At 44.5% G+C, this 13,838-nt stretch overlaps 24 non-coding genes across 24 annotated transcripts; all 24 read left to right on the plus strand.

Moving 5' to 3' along the window:
* The first annotated feature begins 84 nt into the window (after positions 1-84).
* On the plus strand, positions 85-157 carry TRNAV-UAC (transfer RNA valine (anticodon UAC)). Its single transcript has one exon. It is a non-coding gene; the product is annotated as a tRNA-Val (tRNA).
* Positions 158-221: 64 nt separating this feature from the next.
* TRNAV-UAC (transfer RNA valine (anticodon UAC)) lies at positions 222-294 on the plus strand. The gene has a single exon. It is a non-coding gene; the product is annotated as a tRNA-Val (tRNA).
* A 199-nt stretch (positions 295-493) lies between these two features.
* TRNAV-UAC (transfer RNA valine (anticodon UAC)) lies at positions 494-566 on the plus strand. Its single transcript has one exon. It is a non-coding gene; the product is annotated as a tRNA-Val (tRNA).
* Positions 567-901: 335 nt separating this feature from the next.
* TRNAV-UAC (transfer RNA valine (anticodon UAC)) lies at positions 902-974 on the plus strand. The gene has a single exon. It is a non-coding gene; the product is annotated as a tRNA-Val (tRNA).
* A 747-nt stretch (positions 975-1,721) lies between these two features.
* Positions 1,722-1,794, plus strand: TRNAV-AAC (transfer RNA valine (anticodon AAC)). Its single transcript has one exon. It is a non-coding gene; the product is annotated as a tRNA-Val (tRNA).
* A 199-nt stretch (positions 1,795-1,993) lies between these two features.
* TRNAV-UAC (transfer RNA valine (anticodon UAC)) lies at positions 1,994-2,066 on the plus strand. Its single transcript has one exon. It is a non-coding gene; the product is annotated as a tRNA-Val (tRNA).
* A 1,018-nt stretch (positions 2,067-3,084) lies between these two features.
* Positions 3,085-3,157, plus strand: TRNAV-AAC (transfer RNA valine (anticodon AAC)). The gene has a single exon. It is a non-coding gene; the product is annotated as a tRNA-Val (tRNA).
* Positions 3,158-3,356: 199 nt separating this feature from the next.
* On the plus strand, positions 3,357-3,429 carry TRNAV-UAC (transfer RNA valine (anticodon UAC)). Its single transcript has one exon. It is a non-coding gene; the product is annotated as a tRNA-Val (tRNA).
* Positions 3,430-4,450: 1,021 nt separating this feature from the next.
* On the plus strand, positions 4,451-4,523 carry TRNAV-AAC (transfer RNA valine (anticodon AAC)). The gene has a single exon. It is a non-coding gene; the product is annotated as a tRNA-Val (tRNA).
* A 337-nt stretch (positions 4,524-4,860) lies between these two features.
* TRNAV-AAC (transfer RNA valine (anticodon AAC)) lies at positions 4,861-4,933 on the plus strand. The gene has a single exon. It is a non-coding gene; the product is annotated as a tRNA-Val (tRNA).
* Positions 4,934-5,132: 199 nt separating this feature from the next.
* TRNAV-UAC (transfer RNA valine (anticodon UAC)) lies at positions 5,133-5,205 on the plus strand. Its single transcript has one exon. It is a non-coding gene; the product is annotated as a tRNA-Val (tRNA).
* Positions 5,206-6,226: 1,021 nt separating this feature from the next.
* TRNAV-AAC (transfer RNA valine (anticodon AAC)) lies at positions 6,227-6,299 on the plus strand. The gene has a single exon. It is a non-coding gene; the product is annotated as a tRNA-Val (tRNA).
* A 337-nt stretch (positions 6,300-6,636) lies between these two features.
* On the plus strand, positions 6,637-6,709 carry TRNAV-AAC (transfer RNA valine (anticodon AAC)). The gene has a single exon. It is a non-coding gene; the product is annotated as a tRNA-Val (tRNA).
* A 1,156-nt stretch (positions 6,710-7,865) lies between these two features.
* Positions 7,866-7,938, plus strand: TRNAV-AAC (transfer RNA valine (anticodon AAC)). Its single transcript has one exon. It is a non-coding gene; the product is annotated as a tRNA-Val (tRNA).
* Positions 7,939-8,275: 337 nt separating this feature from the next.
* On the plus strand, positions 8,276-8,348 carry TRNAV-AAC (transfer RNA valine (anticodon AAC)). Its single transcript has one exon. It is a non-coding gene; the product is annotated as a tRNA-Val (tRNA).
* Positions 8,349-8,685: 337 nt separating this feature from the next.
* TRNAV-AAC (transfer RNA valine (anticodon AAC)) lies at positions 8,686-8,758 on the plus strand. The gene has a single exon. It is a non-coding gene; the product is annotated as a tRNA-Val (tRNA).
* A 473-nt stretch (positions 8,759-9,231) lies between these two features.
* On the plus strand, positions 9,232-9,304 carry TRNAV-AAC (transfer RNA valine (anticodon AAC)). Its single transcript has one exon. It is a non-coding gene; the product is annotated as a tRNA-Val (tRNA).
* A 63-nt stretch (positions 9,305-9,367) lies between these two features.
* Positions 9,368-9,440, plus strand: TRNAV-UAC (transfer RNA valine (anticodon UAC)). The gene has a single exon. It is a non-coding gene; the product is annotated as a tRNA-Val (tRNA).
* Positions 9,441-10,458: 1,018 nt separating this feature from the next.
* On the plus strand, positions 10,459-10,531 carry TRNAV-AAC (transfer RNA valine (anticodon AAC)). Its single transcript has one exon. It is a non-coding gene; the product is annotated as a tRNA-Val (tRNA).
* Positions 10,532-10,730: 199 nt separating this feature from the next.
* Positions 10,731-10,803, plus strand: TRNAV-UAC (transfer RNA valine (anticodon UAC)). The gene has a single exon. It is a non-coding gene; the product is annotated as a tRNA-Val (tRNA).
* A 1,021-nt stretch (positions 10,804-11,824) lies between these two features.
* Positions 11,825-11,897, plus strand: TRNAV-AAC (transfer RNA valine (anticodon AAC)). Its single transcript has one exon. It is a non-coding gene; the product is annotated as a tRNA-Val (tRNA).
* A 337-nt stretch (positions 11,898-12,234) lies between these two features.
* TRNAV-UAC (transfer RNA valine (anticodon UAC)) lies at positions 12,235-12,307 on the plus strand. The gene has a single exon. It is a non-coding gene; the product is annotated as a tRNA-Val (tRNA).
* Positions 12,308-12,506: 199 nt separating this feature from the next.
* TRNAV-UAC (transfer RNA valine (anticodon UAC)) lies at positions 12,507-12,579 on the plus strand. Its single transcript has one exon. It is a non-coding gene; the product is annotated as a tRNA-Val (tRNA).
* A 1,021-nt stretch (positions 12,580-13,600) lies between these two features.
* Positions 13,601-13,673, plus strand: TRNAV-AAC (transfer RNA valine (anticodon AAC)). Its single transcript has one exon. It is a non-coding gene; the product is annotated as a tRNA-Val (tRNA).
* The last annotated feature ends 165 nt before the right edge of the window (positions 13,674-13,838 follow it).

Below are 13,838 nucleotides of genomic sequence, written 5' to 3' on the forward strand. Positions count from 1 at the left end.
GTTCGAGCCCTGTTAGATACATATTTTGTCCATCGTGATTGGGCATAAAAAAGCTAGGTCTCTTGGAAAACTTAGCATTACTACGTATTTATGGTGTAGTGGTTATCACGTCCGCTTTACACGCGGAAGGTCCCAGGTTCGAGCCCTGGTAGATACATATTTTGACCATCGTGATAGGACATAAAAAAAGCTAGGTTTCTTGGAAAACTCAGTATTACTACGTATCTATGGTGTAGTGGTTATCACGTCCGCTTTACACGCGGAAGGTCCCAGGTTCGAGCCCAGGTAGATACATATTTTGACCATCGTGATTGGGCATAAAAAAGCTAGGTCTCTTGGAAAACTCAGCATTACTACGTATTTATGGTGTAGTGGTTATCACGTCCGCCTAACCCGTGCAAGGTCCCAGGTTCGAGCCCTGTTAGACACATATTTTGTCCATCGTGATTGGGCATAAAAAAGCTAGGTCTCTTGGAAAACTCAGCATTACTACGTATTTATGGTGTAGTGGTTATCACGTCCGCTTTACACGCGGAAGGTCCCAGGTTCGAGCCCTGGTAGATACATATTTTGACCATCGTGATTGGGCATAAAAAAGCTAGGTCTCTTGGAAAACTCAGCATTACTATGTATTTATGGTGTAGTGGTTATCACGTCCGCTTTACACGCGGAAGGTCCCAGGTTCGAGCCCTGTTAGATACATATTTTGTCCATCGTGATTGGGCATAAAAAAGCTAGGTCTCTTGGAAAACTCAGCATTACTACGTATTTATGGTGTAGTGGTTATCACGTCCGCTTTACACTCGGAAGGTCCCAGGTTCGAGCCCAGGTAGATCCATATTTTGACCATCGTGATTGGGCATAAAAAAGCTAGGTTTCTTGGAAAACTCAGTATTACTAAGTATCTATGGTGTAGTGGTTATCACGTCCGCTTTACACGCGGAAGGTCCCAGGTTCGAGCCCAGGTAGATACATATTTTGACCATCGTGATTGGGCATAAAAAAGCTAGGTCTCTTGGAAAACTCAGCATTACTATGTATTTATGGTGTAGTGGTTATCACGTCCGCTTTACACGCGGAAGGTCCCAGGTTCGAGCCCTGTTAGATACATATTTTGTCCATCGTGATTGGGCATAAAAAAGCTAGGTCTCTTGGAAAACTCAGCATTACTACGTATTTATGGTGTAGTGGTTATCACGTCCGCTTTACACTCGGAAGGTCCCAGGTTCGAGCCCTGTTAGATACATATTTTGTCCATCGTGATTGGGCATAAAAAAGCTAGGTCTCTTGGAAAACTCAGCATTACGACGTCTCTATGGTGTAGTGATTATCACGTCCGCTTTACTCGCGGAAGGTCCCAGGTTCGAGCCCTGGTAGATACATATTTTGACCATCGTGATTGGGCATAAAAATTAGCTAGATCTCTCGGAAAACTCAGTAAAACTACGTATATATGGTGTAGTGGTTATCACGTCCGCCTAACACGTGGAAGGTCCCAGGTTCGAGCGCTGGTAGATGCATATTGTGTCCATCGTGATTGGGCATAAAAAAGCTAGGTCTCTTGGAAAACTTAGCATTAATACGTATCTATGGTGTAGTGGTTATCACGTCCACTTTACACGCTTAAGGTCCCATGTTCGAGCCCTGGTAGATACATGTTTTGTCCATCGTGATTGGGCATAAAAATAAGCTAGATCTCTCGGAAATCTCAGTATTACTACGTATCTGTGGTGTAGTGGTTATCACGTCCGCCTAACACGCGGAAGGTCCCAGGTTTGAGCCCTGGTAGATACATATTTTGTCCATCGTGATTGGGCATAAAAAAGCTAGGTCTCTTGGAAAACTCAGCGCTACTACGTATCTATGGTGTAGTGGTTATCACGTCCGCTTTACACGGGGAAGGTCCCAGGTTCGAGCCCTGGTAGACACATATTTTGTCCATCGTGATTGGGCATAAAAAAGCTAGGTCTCTTGGAAATTTCAGCATTACTACGTATCTATGTTGTAGTGGTTATCACGTCCGCTTTACACGCGGAAGGTCCCAGGTTCAAGCCCTGGTAGATACATATTTTGACCATCGTGATAGGACATAAAAAGCTAGGTCTCTTGGAAAACTCAGTATTACTACGTATCTATGGTTTAGTGGTTATCGCGTCCGCTTTACACGCGGGAGGTCCCATGTTCAACCCCTGGTTGATACATGTTTTGTCCATCGTGATTGGGCATAAAAATTAGCTAGATCTCTCGGAAAACTCAGTATTACTACGTATATATGGTGTAGTGGTTATCACGTCCGCCTAACCCGTGCAAGGTCCCAGGTTCGAGCCCTGTTAGATACATATTTTGTCCATCGTGATTGGGCATAAAAAAGCTAGGTCTCTTGGAAAACTCAGCATTACTACGTATTTATGGTGTAGTGGTTATCACGTCCGCTTTACACTCGGAAGGTCCCAGGTTCGAGCCCAGGTAGATACATATTTTGACCATCGTGATTGGGCATAAAAAAGCTAGGTCTCTTGGAAAACTCAGCATTACTACGTGTTTATGGTGTAGTGGTTATCACGTCAACTTTACACGCGGAAGGTCCCAGGTTCGAGCCCTGTTAGATACATATTTTGTCCATCGTGATTGGGCATAAAAAAGCTAAGTCTCTTGGAAAACTCAGCATTACGACGTCTCTATGGTGTAGTGATTATCACGTCCGCTTTACTCGCGGAAGGTCCCAGGTTCGAGCCCTGGTAGATACATATTTTGACCATTGTGATTGGGCATAAAAATTAGCTAGATCTCTCGGAAAACTCAGTATAACTACGTATATATGGTGTAGTGGTTATCACGTCCGCCTAACACGTGGAAGGTCCCAGGTTCGAGCGCTGGTAGATGCATATTGTGTCCATCGTGATTGGGCATAAAAGCTAGGTCTCTTGGAAAACTTAGCATTAATACGTATCTATGGTGTAGTGGTTATCACGTCCGCTTTACACGCTTAAGGTCCCATGTTCGAGCCCTGGTAGATACATGTTTTGTCCATCGTGATTGGGCATAAAAATAAGCTAGATCTCTCGGAAATCTCAGTATTACTACGTATCTGTGGTGTAGTGGTTATCACGTCCGCCTAACACGCGGAAGGTCCCAGGTTTGAGCCCTGGTAGATACATATTTTGTCCATCGTGATTGGGCATAAAAAAGCTAGGTCTCTTGGAAAACTCAGAGCTACTACGTATCTATGGTGTAGTGGTTATCACGTCCGCTTTACACGGGGAAGGTCCCAGGTTCGAGCCCTGGTAGACACATATTTTGTCCATCGTGATTGGGCATAAAAAAGCTAGGTCTCTTGGAAATTTCAGCATTACTACGTATCTATGTTGTAGTGGTTATCACGTCCGCTTTACACGCGGAAGGTCCCAGGTTCAAGCCCTGGTAGATACATATTTTGACCATCGTGATAGGACATAAAAAAGCTAGGTCTCTTGGAAAACTCAGTATTACTACGTATCTATGGTTTAGTGGTTATCGCGTCCGCTTTACACGCGGAAAGTCCCATGTTCAACCCCTGGTTGATACATGTTTTGTCCATCGTGATTGGGCATAAAAATTAGCTAGATCTCTCGGAAAACTCAGTATTACTACGTATATATGGTGTAGTGGTTATCACGTCCGCCTAACCCGTGCAAGGTCCCAGGTTCGAGCCCTGTTAGATACATATTTTGTCCATCGTGATTGGGCATAAAAAAGCTAGGTCTCTTGGAAAACTCAGCATTACTACATATTTATGGTGTAGTGGTTATCCCGTCCGCTTTACACTCGGAAGGTCCCAGGTTCGAGCCCAGGTAGATACATATTTTGACCATCGTGATTGGGCATAAAAAAGCTAGGTCTCTTGGAAAACTCAGCATTACTACGTGTTTATGGTGTAGTGGTTATCACGTCAACTTTACACGCGGAAGGTCCCAGGTTCGAGCCCTGTTAGATACATATTTTGTCCATCGTGATTGGGCATAAAAAAGCTAGGTCTCTTGGAAAACTCAGCATTACGACGTCTCTATGGTGTAGTGATTATCACGTCCGCTTTACTCGCGGAAGGTCCCAGGTTCGAGCCCTGGTAGATACATATTTTGACCATTGTGATTGGGCATAAAAATTAGCTAGATCTCTCGGAAAAATCAGTATAACTACGTATATATGGTGTAGTGGTTATCACGTCCGCCTAACACGTGGAAGGTCCCAGGTTCGAGCGCTGGTAGATGCATATTGTGTCCATCGTGATTGGGCATAAAAAAGCTAGGTCTCTTGGAAAACTTAGCATTAATACGTATCTATGGTGTAGTGGTTATCACGTCCGCTTTACACGCTTAAGGTCCCATGTTCGAGCCCTGGTAGATACATGTTTTGTCCATCGTGATTGGGCATAAAAATAAGCTAGATCTCTCGGAAATCTCAGTATTACTACGTATCTGTGGTGTAGTGGTTATCACGTCCGCCTAACACGCGGAAGGTCCCAGGTTTGAGCCCTGGTAGATACATATTTTGTCCGTCGTGATTGGGCATAAAAAAGCTAGGTCTCTTGGAAAACTCAGCGCCACTACGTATCTATGGTGTAGTGGTTATCACGTCCGCTTTACACGGGGAAGGTCCCAGGTTCGAGCCCTGGTAGACACATATTTTGTCCATCGTGATTGGGCATAAAAAAGCTAGGTCTCTTGGAAAACTTAGCATTACTACGTATCTATGGTGTAGTGGTTATCACGTCCTCTTTACACGCTTAAGGTCCCATGTTCGAGCCCTGGTAGATACATGTTTTGTCCATCGTGATTGGGCATAAAAATAAGCTAGATCTCTCGGAAATCTCAGTATTACTACGTATCTGTGGTGTAGTGGTTATCACGTCCGCCTAACACGCGGAAGGTCCCAGGTTTGAGCCCTGGTAGATACATATTTTGTCCATCGTGATTGGGCATAAAAAAGCTAGGTCTCTTGGAAAACTCAGCGCTACTACGTATCTATGGTGTAGTGGTTATCACGTCCGCTTTACACGGGGAACGTCCCAGGTTCGAGCCCTGGTAGACACATATTTTGTCCATCGTGATTGGGCATAAAAAAGCTAGGTCTCTTGGAAATTTCAGCATTACTACGTATCTATGTTGTAGTGGTTATCACGTCCGCTTTACACGCGGAAGGTCCCAGGTTCGAGCCCTGGTAGATACATATTTTGACCATCGTGATAGGACATAAAAAAGCTAGGTCTCTTGGAAAACTCAGTATTACTACGTATCTATGGTTTAGTGGTTATCGCGTCCGCTTTACACGCGGAAGGTCCCATGTTCAACCCCTGGTTGATACATGTTTTGTCCATCGTGATTGGGCATAAAAATTAGCTAGATCTCTCGGAAAACTCAGTATTACTACGTATATATGGTGTAGTGGTTATCACGTCCGCCTAACCCGTGCAAGGTCCCAGGTTCGAGCCCTGTTAGATACATATTTTGTCCATCGTGATTGGGCATAAAAAAGCTAGGTCTCTTGGAAAACTCAGCTTTACTACGTATTTATGGTGTAGTGGTTATCACGTCCGCTTTACACTCGGAAGGTCCCAGGTTCGAGCCCAGGTAGATACATATTTTGACCATCGTGATTGGGCATAAAAAAGCTAGGTCTCTTGGAAAACTCAGCATTACTACGTGTTTATGGTGTAGTGGTTATCACGTCAACTTTACACGCGGAAGGTCCCAGGTTCGAGCCCTGTTAGATACATATTTTGTCCATCGTGATTGGGCATAAAAAAGCTAGGTCTCTTGGAAAACTCAGCATTACGACGTCTCTATGGTGTAGTGATTATCACGTCCGCTTTACTCGCGGAAGGTCCCAGGTTCGAGCCCTGGTAGATACATATTTTGACCATTGTGATTGGGCATAAAAATTAGCTAGATCTCTCGGAAAACTCAGTATAACTACGTATATATGGTGTAGTGGTTATCACGTCCGCCTAACACGTGGAAGGTCCCAGGTTCGAGCGCTGGTAGATGCATATTGTGTCCATCGTGATTGGGCATAAAAAAGCTAGGTCTCTTGGAAAACTTAGCATTAATACGTATCTATGGTGTAGTGGTTATCACGTCCGCTTTACACGCTTAAGGTCCCATGTTCGAGCCCTGGTAGATACATGTTTTGTCCATCGTGATTGGGCATAAAAATAAGCTAGATCTCTCGGAAATCTCAGTATTACTACGTATCTGTGGTGTAGTGGTTATCACGTCCGCCTAACACGCGGAAGGTCCCAGGTTTGAGCCCTGGTAGATACATATTTTGTCCATCGTGATTGGGCATAAAAAAGCTAGGTCTCTTGGAAAACTCAGCGCTACTACGTATCTATGGTGTAGTGGTTATCACGTCCGCTTTACACGGTGAAGGTCCCAGGTTCGAGCCCTGGTAGACACATATTTTGTCCATCGTGATTGGGCATAAAAAAGCTAGGTCTCTTGGAAAACTTAGCATTACTACGTATCTATGGTGTAGTGGTTATCACGTCCTCTTTACACGCTTAAGGTCCCATGTTCGAGCCCTGGTAGATACATGTTTTGTCCATCGTGATTGGGCATAAAAATAAGCTAGATCTCTCGGAAATCTCAGTATTACTACGTATCTGTGGTGTAGTGGTTATCACGTCCGCCTAACACGCGGAAGGTCCCAGGTTTGAGCCCTGGTAGATACATATTTTGTCCATCGTGATTGGGCATAAAAAAGCTAGGTCTCTTGGAAAACTCAGCGCTACTACGTATCTATGGTGTAGTGGTTATCACGTCCGCTTTACACGGGGAAGGTCCCAGGTTCGAGCCCTGGTAGACACATATTTTGTCCATCGTGATTGGGCATAAAAAAGCTAGGTCTCTTGGAAATTTCAGCATTACTACGTATCTATGTTGTAGTGGTTATCACGTTCGCTTTACACGCGGAAGGTCCCAGGTTCGAGCCCTGGTAGATACATATTTTGACCATCGTGATAGGACATAAAAAAGCTAGGTCTCTTGGAAAACTCAGTATTACTACGTATCTATGGTTTAGTGGTTATCGCGTCCGCTTTACACGCGGAAGGTCCCATGTTCAACCCCTGGTTGATACATATTTGTCCATCGTGATTGGGCATAAAAATTAGCTAGATCTCTCGGAAAACTCAGTATTACTACGTATATATGGTGTAGTGGTTATCACGTCCGCCTAACCCGTGCAAGGTCCCAGGTTCGAGCCCTGTTAGATACATATTTTGTCCATCGTGATTGGGCATAAAAAAGCTAGGTCTCTTGGAAAACCCAGCATTACTACGTATTTATGGTGTAGTGGTTATCACGTCCGCTTTACACGCGGAAGGTCCCAGGTTCGAGCCCTGTTAGATACATATTTTGTCCATCGTGATTGGGCATAAAAAAGCTAGGTCTCTTGGAAAACTCAGCATTACGACGTCTCTATGGTGTAGTGATTATCACGTCCGCTTTACTCGCGGAAGGTCCCAGGTTCGAGCCCTGGTAGATACATATTTTGACCATTGTGATTGGGCATAAAAATTAGCTAGATCTCTCGGAAAACTCAGGATAACTACGTATATATGGTGTAGTGGTTATCACGTCCGCCTAACACGTGGAAGGTCCCAGGTTCGAGCGCTGGTAGATGCATATTGTGTCCATCGTGATTGGGCATAAAAAAGCTAGGTCTCTTGGAAAACTTAGCATTAATACGTATCTATGGTGTAGTGGTTATCACGTCCGCTTTACACGCTTAAGGTCCCATGTTCGAGCCCTGGTAGATACATGTTTTGTCCATCGTGATTGGGCATAAAAATAAGCTAGATCTCTCGGAAATCTCAGTATTACTACGTATCTGTGGTGTAGTGGTTATCACGTCCGCCTAACACGCGGAAGGTCCCAGGTTTGAGCCCTGGTAGATACATATTTTGTCCATCGTGATTGGGCATAAAAAAGCTAGGTCTCTTGGAAAACTCAGCGCTACTACGTATCTATGGTGTAGTGGTTATCACGTCCGCTTTACACGGGGAAGGTCCCAGGTTCGAGCCCTGGTAGACACATATTTTGTCCATCGTGATTGGGCATAAAAAAGCTAGGTCTCTTGGAAAACTTAGCATCAATACGTATCTATGGTGTAGTGGTTATCACGTCCGCTTTACACGCTTAAGGTCCCATGTTCGAGCCCTGGTAGATACATGTTTTGTCCATCGTGATTGGGCATAAAAATAAGCTAGATCTCTCGGAAATCTCAGTATTACTACGTATCTGTGGTGTAGTGGTTATCACGTCCGCCTAACACGCGGAAGGTCCCAGGTTTGAGCCCTGGTAGATACATATTTTGTCCATCGTGATTGGGCATAAAAAAGCTAGGTCTCTTGGAAAACTCAGCGCTACTACGTATCTATGGTGTAGTGGTTATCACGTCCGCTTTACACGGGGAAGGTCCCAGGTTCGAGCCCTGGTAGACACATATTTTGTCCATCGTGATTGGGCATAAAAAAGCTAGGTCTCTTGGAAAACTTAGCATTACTACGTATCTATGGTGTAGTGGTTATCACGTCCTCTTTACACGCTTAAGGTCCCATGTTCGAGCCCTGGTAGATACATGTTTTGTCCATCGTGATTGGGCATAAAAATAAGCTAGATCTCTCGGAAATCTCAGTATTACTACGTATCTGTGGTGTAGTGGTTATCACGTCCGCCTAACACGCGGAAGGTCCCAGGTTTGAGCCCTGGTAGATACATATTTTGTCCATCGTGATTGGGCATAAAAAAGCTAGGTCTCTTGGAAAACTCAGCATTACTACGTATTTATGGTGTAGTGGTTATCACGTCCGCTTTACACGCGGAAGGTCCCAGGTTCGAGCCCTGTTAGATACATATTTTGTCCATCGTCATTGGGCATAAAAAAGCTAGGTCTCTTGGAAAACTCAGCATTACTACGTATTTATGGTGTAGTGGTTATCACGTCCGCTTTACACGCGGAAGGTCCCAGGTTCGAGCCCTGTTAGATACATATTTTGTCCATCGTGATTGGGCATAAAAAAGCTAGGTCTCTTGGAAAACTTAGCATTAATACGTATCTATGGTGTAGTGGTTATCACGTCCACTTTACACGCTTAAGGTCCCATGTTCGAGCCCTGGTAGATACATGTTTTGTCCATCGTGATTGGGCATAAAAATAAGCTAGATCTCTCGGAAATCTCAGTATTACTACGTATCTGTGGTGTAGTGGTTATCACGTCCGCCTAACACGCGGAAGGTCCCAGGTTTGAGCCCTGGTAGATACATATTTTGTCCATCGTGATTGGGCATAAAAAAGCTAGGTCTCTTGGAAAACTCAGCGCTACTACGTATCTATGTTGTAGTGGTTATCACGTCCGCTTTACACGCGGAAGGTCCCAGGTTCAAGCCCTGGTAGATACATATTTTGACCATCGTGATAGGACATAAAAAGCTAGGTCTCTTGGAAAACTCAGTATTACTACGTATCTATGGTTTAGTGGTTATCGCGTCCGCTTTACACGCGGGAGGTCCCATGTTCAACCCCTGGTTGATACATGTTTTGTCCATCGTGATTGGGCATAAAAATTAGCTAGATCTCTCGGAAAACTCAGTATTACTACGTATATATGGTGTAGTGGTTATCACGTCCGCCTAACCCGTGCAAGGTCCCAGGTTCGAGCCCTGTTAGATACATATTTTGTCCATCGTGATTGGGCATAAAAAAGCTAGGTCTCTTGGAAAACTCAGCATTACTACGTATTTATGGTGTAGTGGTTATCACGTCCGCTTTACACTCGGAAGGTCCCAGGTTCGAGCCCAGGTAGATACATATTTTGACCATCGTGATTGGGCATAAAAAAGCTAGGTCTCTTGGAAAACTCAGCATTACTACGTGTTTATGGTGTAGTGGTTATCACGTCAACTTTACACGCGGAAGGTCCCAGGTTCGAGCCCTGTTAGATACATATTTTGTCCATCGTGATTGGGCATAAAAAAGCTAAGTCTCTTGGAAAACTCAGCATTACGACGTCTCTATGGTGTAGTGATTATCACGTCCGCTTTACTCGCGGAAGGTCCCAGGTTCGAGCCCTGGTAGATACATATTTTGACCATTGTGATTGGGCATAAAAATTAGCTAGATCTCTCGGAAAACTCAGTATAACTACGTATATATGGTGTAGTGGTTATCACGTCCGCCTAACACGTGGAAGGTCCCAGGTTCGAGCGCTGGTAGATGCATATTGTGTCCATCGTGATTGGGCATAAAAGCTAGGTCTCTTGGAAAACTTAGCATTAATACGTATCTATGGTGTAGTGGTTATCACGTCCGCTTTACACGCTTAAGGTCCCATGTTCGAGCCCTGGTAGATACATGTTTTGTCCATCGTGATTGGGCATAAAAATAAGCTAGATCTCTCGGAAATCTCAGTATTACTACGTATCTGTGGTGTAGTGGTTATCACGTCCGCCTAACACGCGGAAGGTCCCAGGTTTGAGCCCTGGTAGATACATATTTTGTCCATCGTGATTGGGCATAAAAAAGCTAGGTCTCTTGGAAAACTCAGCGCTACTACGTATCTATGGTGTAGTGGTTATCACGTCCGCTTTACACGGGGAAGGTCCCAGGTTCGAGCCCTGGTAGACACATATTTTGTCCATCGTGATTGGGCATAAAAAAGCTAGGTCTCTTGGAAATTTCAGCATTACTACGTATCTATGTTGTAGTGGTTATCACGTCCGCTTTACACGCGGAAGGTCCCAGGTTCAAGCCCTGGTAGATACATATTTTGACCATCGTGATAGGACATAAAAAAGCTAGGTCTCTTGGAAAACTCAGTATTACTACGTATCTATGGTTTAGTGGTTATCGCGTCCGCTTTACACGCGGAAGGTCCCATGTTCAACCCCTGGTTGATACATGTTTTGTCCATCGTGATTGGGCATAAAAATTAGCTAGATCTCTCGGAAAACTCAGTATTACTACGTATATATGGTGTAGTGGTTATCACGTCCGCCTAACCCGTGCAAGGTCCCAGGTTCGAGCCCTGTTAGATACATATTTTGTCCATCGTGATTGGGCATAAAAAAGCTAGGTCTCTTGGAAAACTCAGCATTACTACGTATTTATGGTGTAGTGGTTATCCCGTCCGCTTTACACTCGGAAGGTCCCAGGTTCGAGCCCAGGTAGATACATATTTTGACCATCGTGATTGGGCATAAAAAAGCTAGGTCTCTTGGAAAACTCAGCATTACTACGTGTTTATGGTGTAGTGGTTATCACGTCAACTTTACACGCGGAAGGTCCCAGGTTCGAGCCCTGTTAGATACATATTTTGTCCATCGTGATTGGGCATAAAAAAGCTAGGTCTCTTGGAAAACTCAGCATTACGACGTCTCTATGGTGTAGTGATTATCACGTCCGCTTTACTCGCGGAAGGTCCCAGGTTCGAGCCCTGGTAGATACATATTTTGACCATTGTGATTGGGCATAAAAATTAGCTAGATCTCTCGGAAAAATCAGTATAACTACGTATATATGGTGTAGTGGTTATCACGTCCGCCTAACACGTGGAAGGTCCCAGGTTCGAGCGCTGGTAGATGCATATTGTGTCCATCGTGATTGGGCATAAAAAAGCTAGGTCTCTTGGAAAACTTAGCATTAATACGTATCTATGGTGTAGTGGTTATCACGTCCGCTTTACACGCTTAAGGTCCCATGTTCGAGCCCTGGTAGATACATGTTTTGTCCATCGTGATTGGGCATAAAAATAAGCTAGATCTCTCGGAAATCTCAGTATTACTACGTATCTGTGGTGTAGTGGTTATCACGTCCGCCTAACACGCGGAAGGTCCCAGGTTTGAGCCCTGGTAGATACATATTTTGTCCGTCGTGATTGGGCATAAAAAAGCTAGGTCTCTTGGAAAACTCAGCGCCACTACGTATCTATGGTGTAGTGGTTATCACGTCCGCTTTACACGGGGAAGGTCCCAGGTTCGAGCCCTGGTAGACACATATTTTGTCCATCGTGATTGGGCATAAAAAAGCTAGGTCTCTTGGAAAACTTAGCATTACTACGTATCTATGGTGTAGTGGTTATCACGTCCTCTTTACACGCTTAAGGTCCCATGTTCGAGCCCTGGTAGATACATGTTTTGTCCATCGTGATTGGGCATAAAAATAAGCTAGATCTCTCGGAAATCTCAGTATTACTACGTATCTGTGGTGTAGTGGTTATCACGTCCGCCTTACACGCGGAAGGTCCCAGGTTTGAGCCCTGGTAGATACATATTTTGTCCATCGTGATTGGGCATAAAAAAGCTAGGTCTCTTGGAAAACTCAGCGCTACTACGTATCTATGGTGTAGTGGTTATCACGTCCGCTTTACACGGGGAAGGTCCCAGGTTCGAGCCCTGGTAGACACATATTTTGTCCATCGTGATTGGGCATAAAAAAGCTAGGTCTCTTGGAAATTTCAGCATTACTACGTATCTATGTTGTAGTGGTTATCACGTCCGCTTTACACGCGGAAGGTCCCAGGTTCGAGCCCTGGTAGATACATATTTTGACCATCGTGATAGGACATAAAAAAGCTAGGTCTCTTGGAAAACTCAGTATTACTACGTATCTATGGTTTAGTGGTTATCGCGTCCGCTTTACACGCGGAAGGTCCCATGTTCAACCCCTGGTTGATACATGTTTTGTCCATCGTGATTGGGCATAAAAATTAGCTAGATCTCTCGGAAAACTCAGTATTACTACGTATATATGGTGTAGTGGTTATCACGTCCGCCTAACCCGTGCAAGGTCCCAGGTTCGAGCCCTGTTAGATACATATTTTGTCCATCGTGATTGGGCATAAAAAAGCTAGGTCTCTTGGAAAACTCAGCTTTACTACGTATTTATGGTGTAGTGGTTATCACGTCCGCTTTACACTCGGAAGGTCCCAGGTTCGAGCCCAGGTAGATACATATTTTGACCATCGTGATTGGGCATAAAAAAGCTAGGTCTCTTGGAAAACTCAGCATTACTACGTGTTTATGGTGTAGTGGTTATCACGTCAACTTTACACGCGGAAGGTCCCAGGTTCGAGCCCTGTTAGATACATATTTTGTCCATCGTGATTGGGCATAAAAAAGCTAGGTCTCTTGGAAAACTCAGCATTACGACGTCTCTATGGTGTAGTGATTATCACGTCCGCTTTACTCGCGGAAGGTCCCAGGTTCGAGCCCTGGTAGATACATATTTTGACCATTGTGATTGGGCATAAAAATTAGCTAGATCTCTCGGAAAACTCAGTATAACTACGTATATATGGTGTAGTGGTTATCACGTCCGCCTAACACGTGGAAGGTCCCAGGTTCGAGCGCTGGTAGATGCATATTGTGTCCATCGTGATTGGGCATAAAAAAGCTAGGTCTCTTGGAAAACTTAGCATTAATACGTATCTATGGTGTAGTGGTTATCACGTCCGCTTTACACGCTTAAGGTCCCATGTTCGAGCCCTGGTAGATACATGTTTTGTCCATCGTGATTGGGCATAAAAATAAGCTAGATCTCTCGGAAATCTCAGTATTACTACGTATCTGTGGTGTAGTGGTTATCACGTCCGCCTAACACGCGGAAGGTCCCAGGTTTGAGCCCTGGTAGATACATATTTTGTCCATCGTGATTGGGCATAAAAAAGCTAGGTCTCTTGGAAAACTCAGCGCTACTACGTATCTATGGTGTAGTGGTTATCACGTCCGCTTTACACGGTGAAGGTCCCAGGTTCGAGCCCTGGTAGACACATATTTTGTCCATCGTGATTGGGCATAAAA

Source organism: Phalangium opilio, unplaced genomic scaffold (genome assembly GCF_054372755.1).
Source record: "Phalangium opilio isolate 3A_F unplaced genomic scaffold, DU_Popi_V2 ptg000013l_1, whole genome shotgun sequence".
NCBI classification, from domain to species: Eukaryota; Metazoa; Arthropoda; class Arachnida; order Opiliones; family Phalangiidae; genus Phalangium; species Phalangium opilio.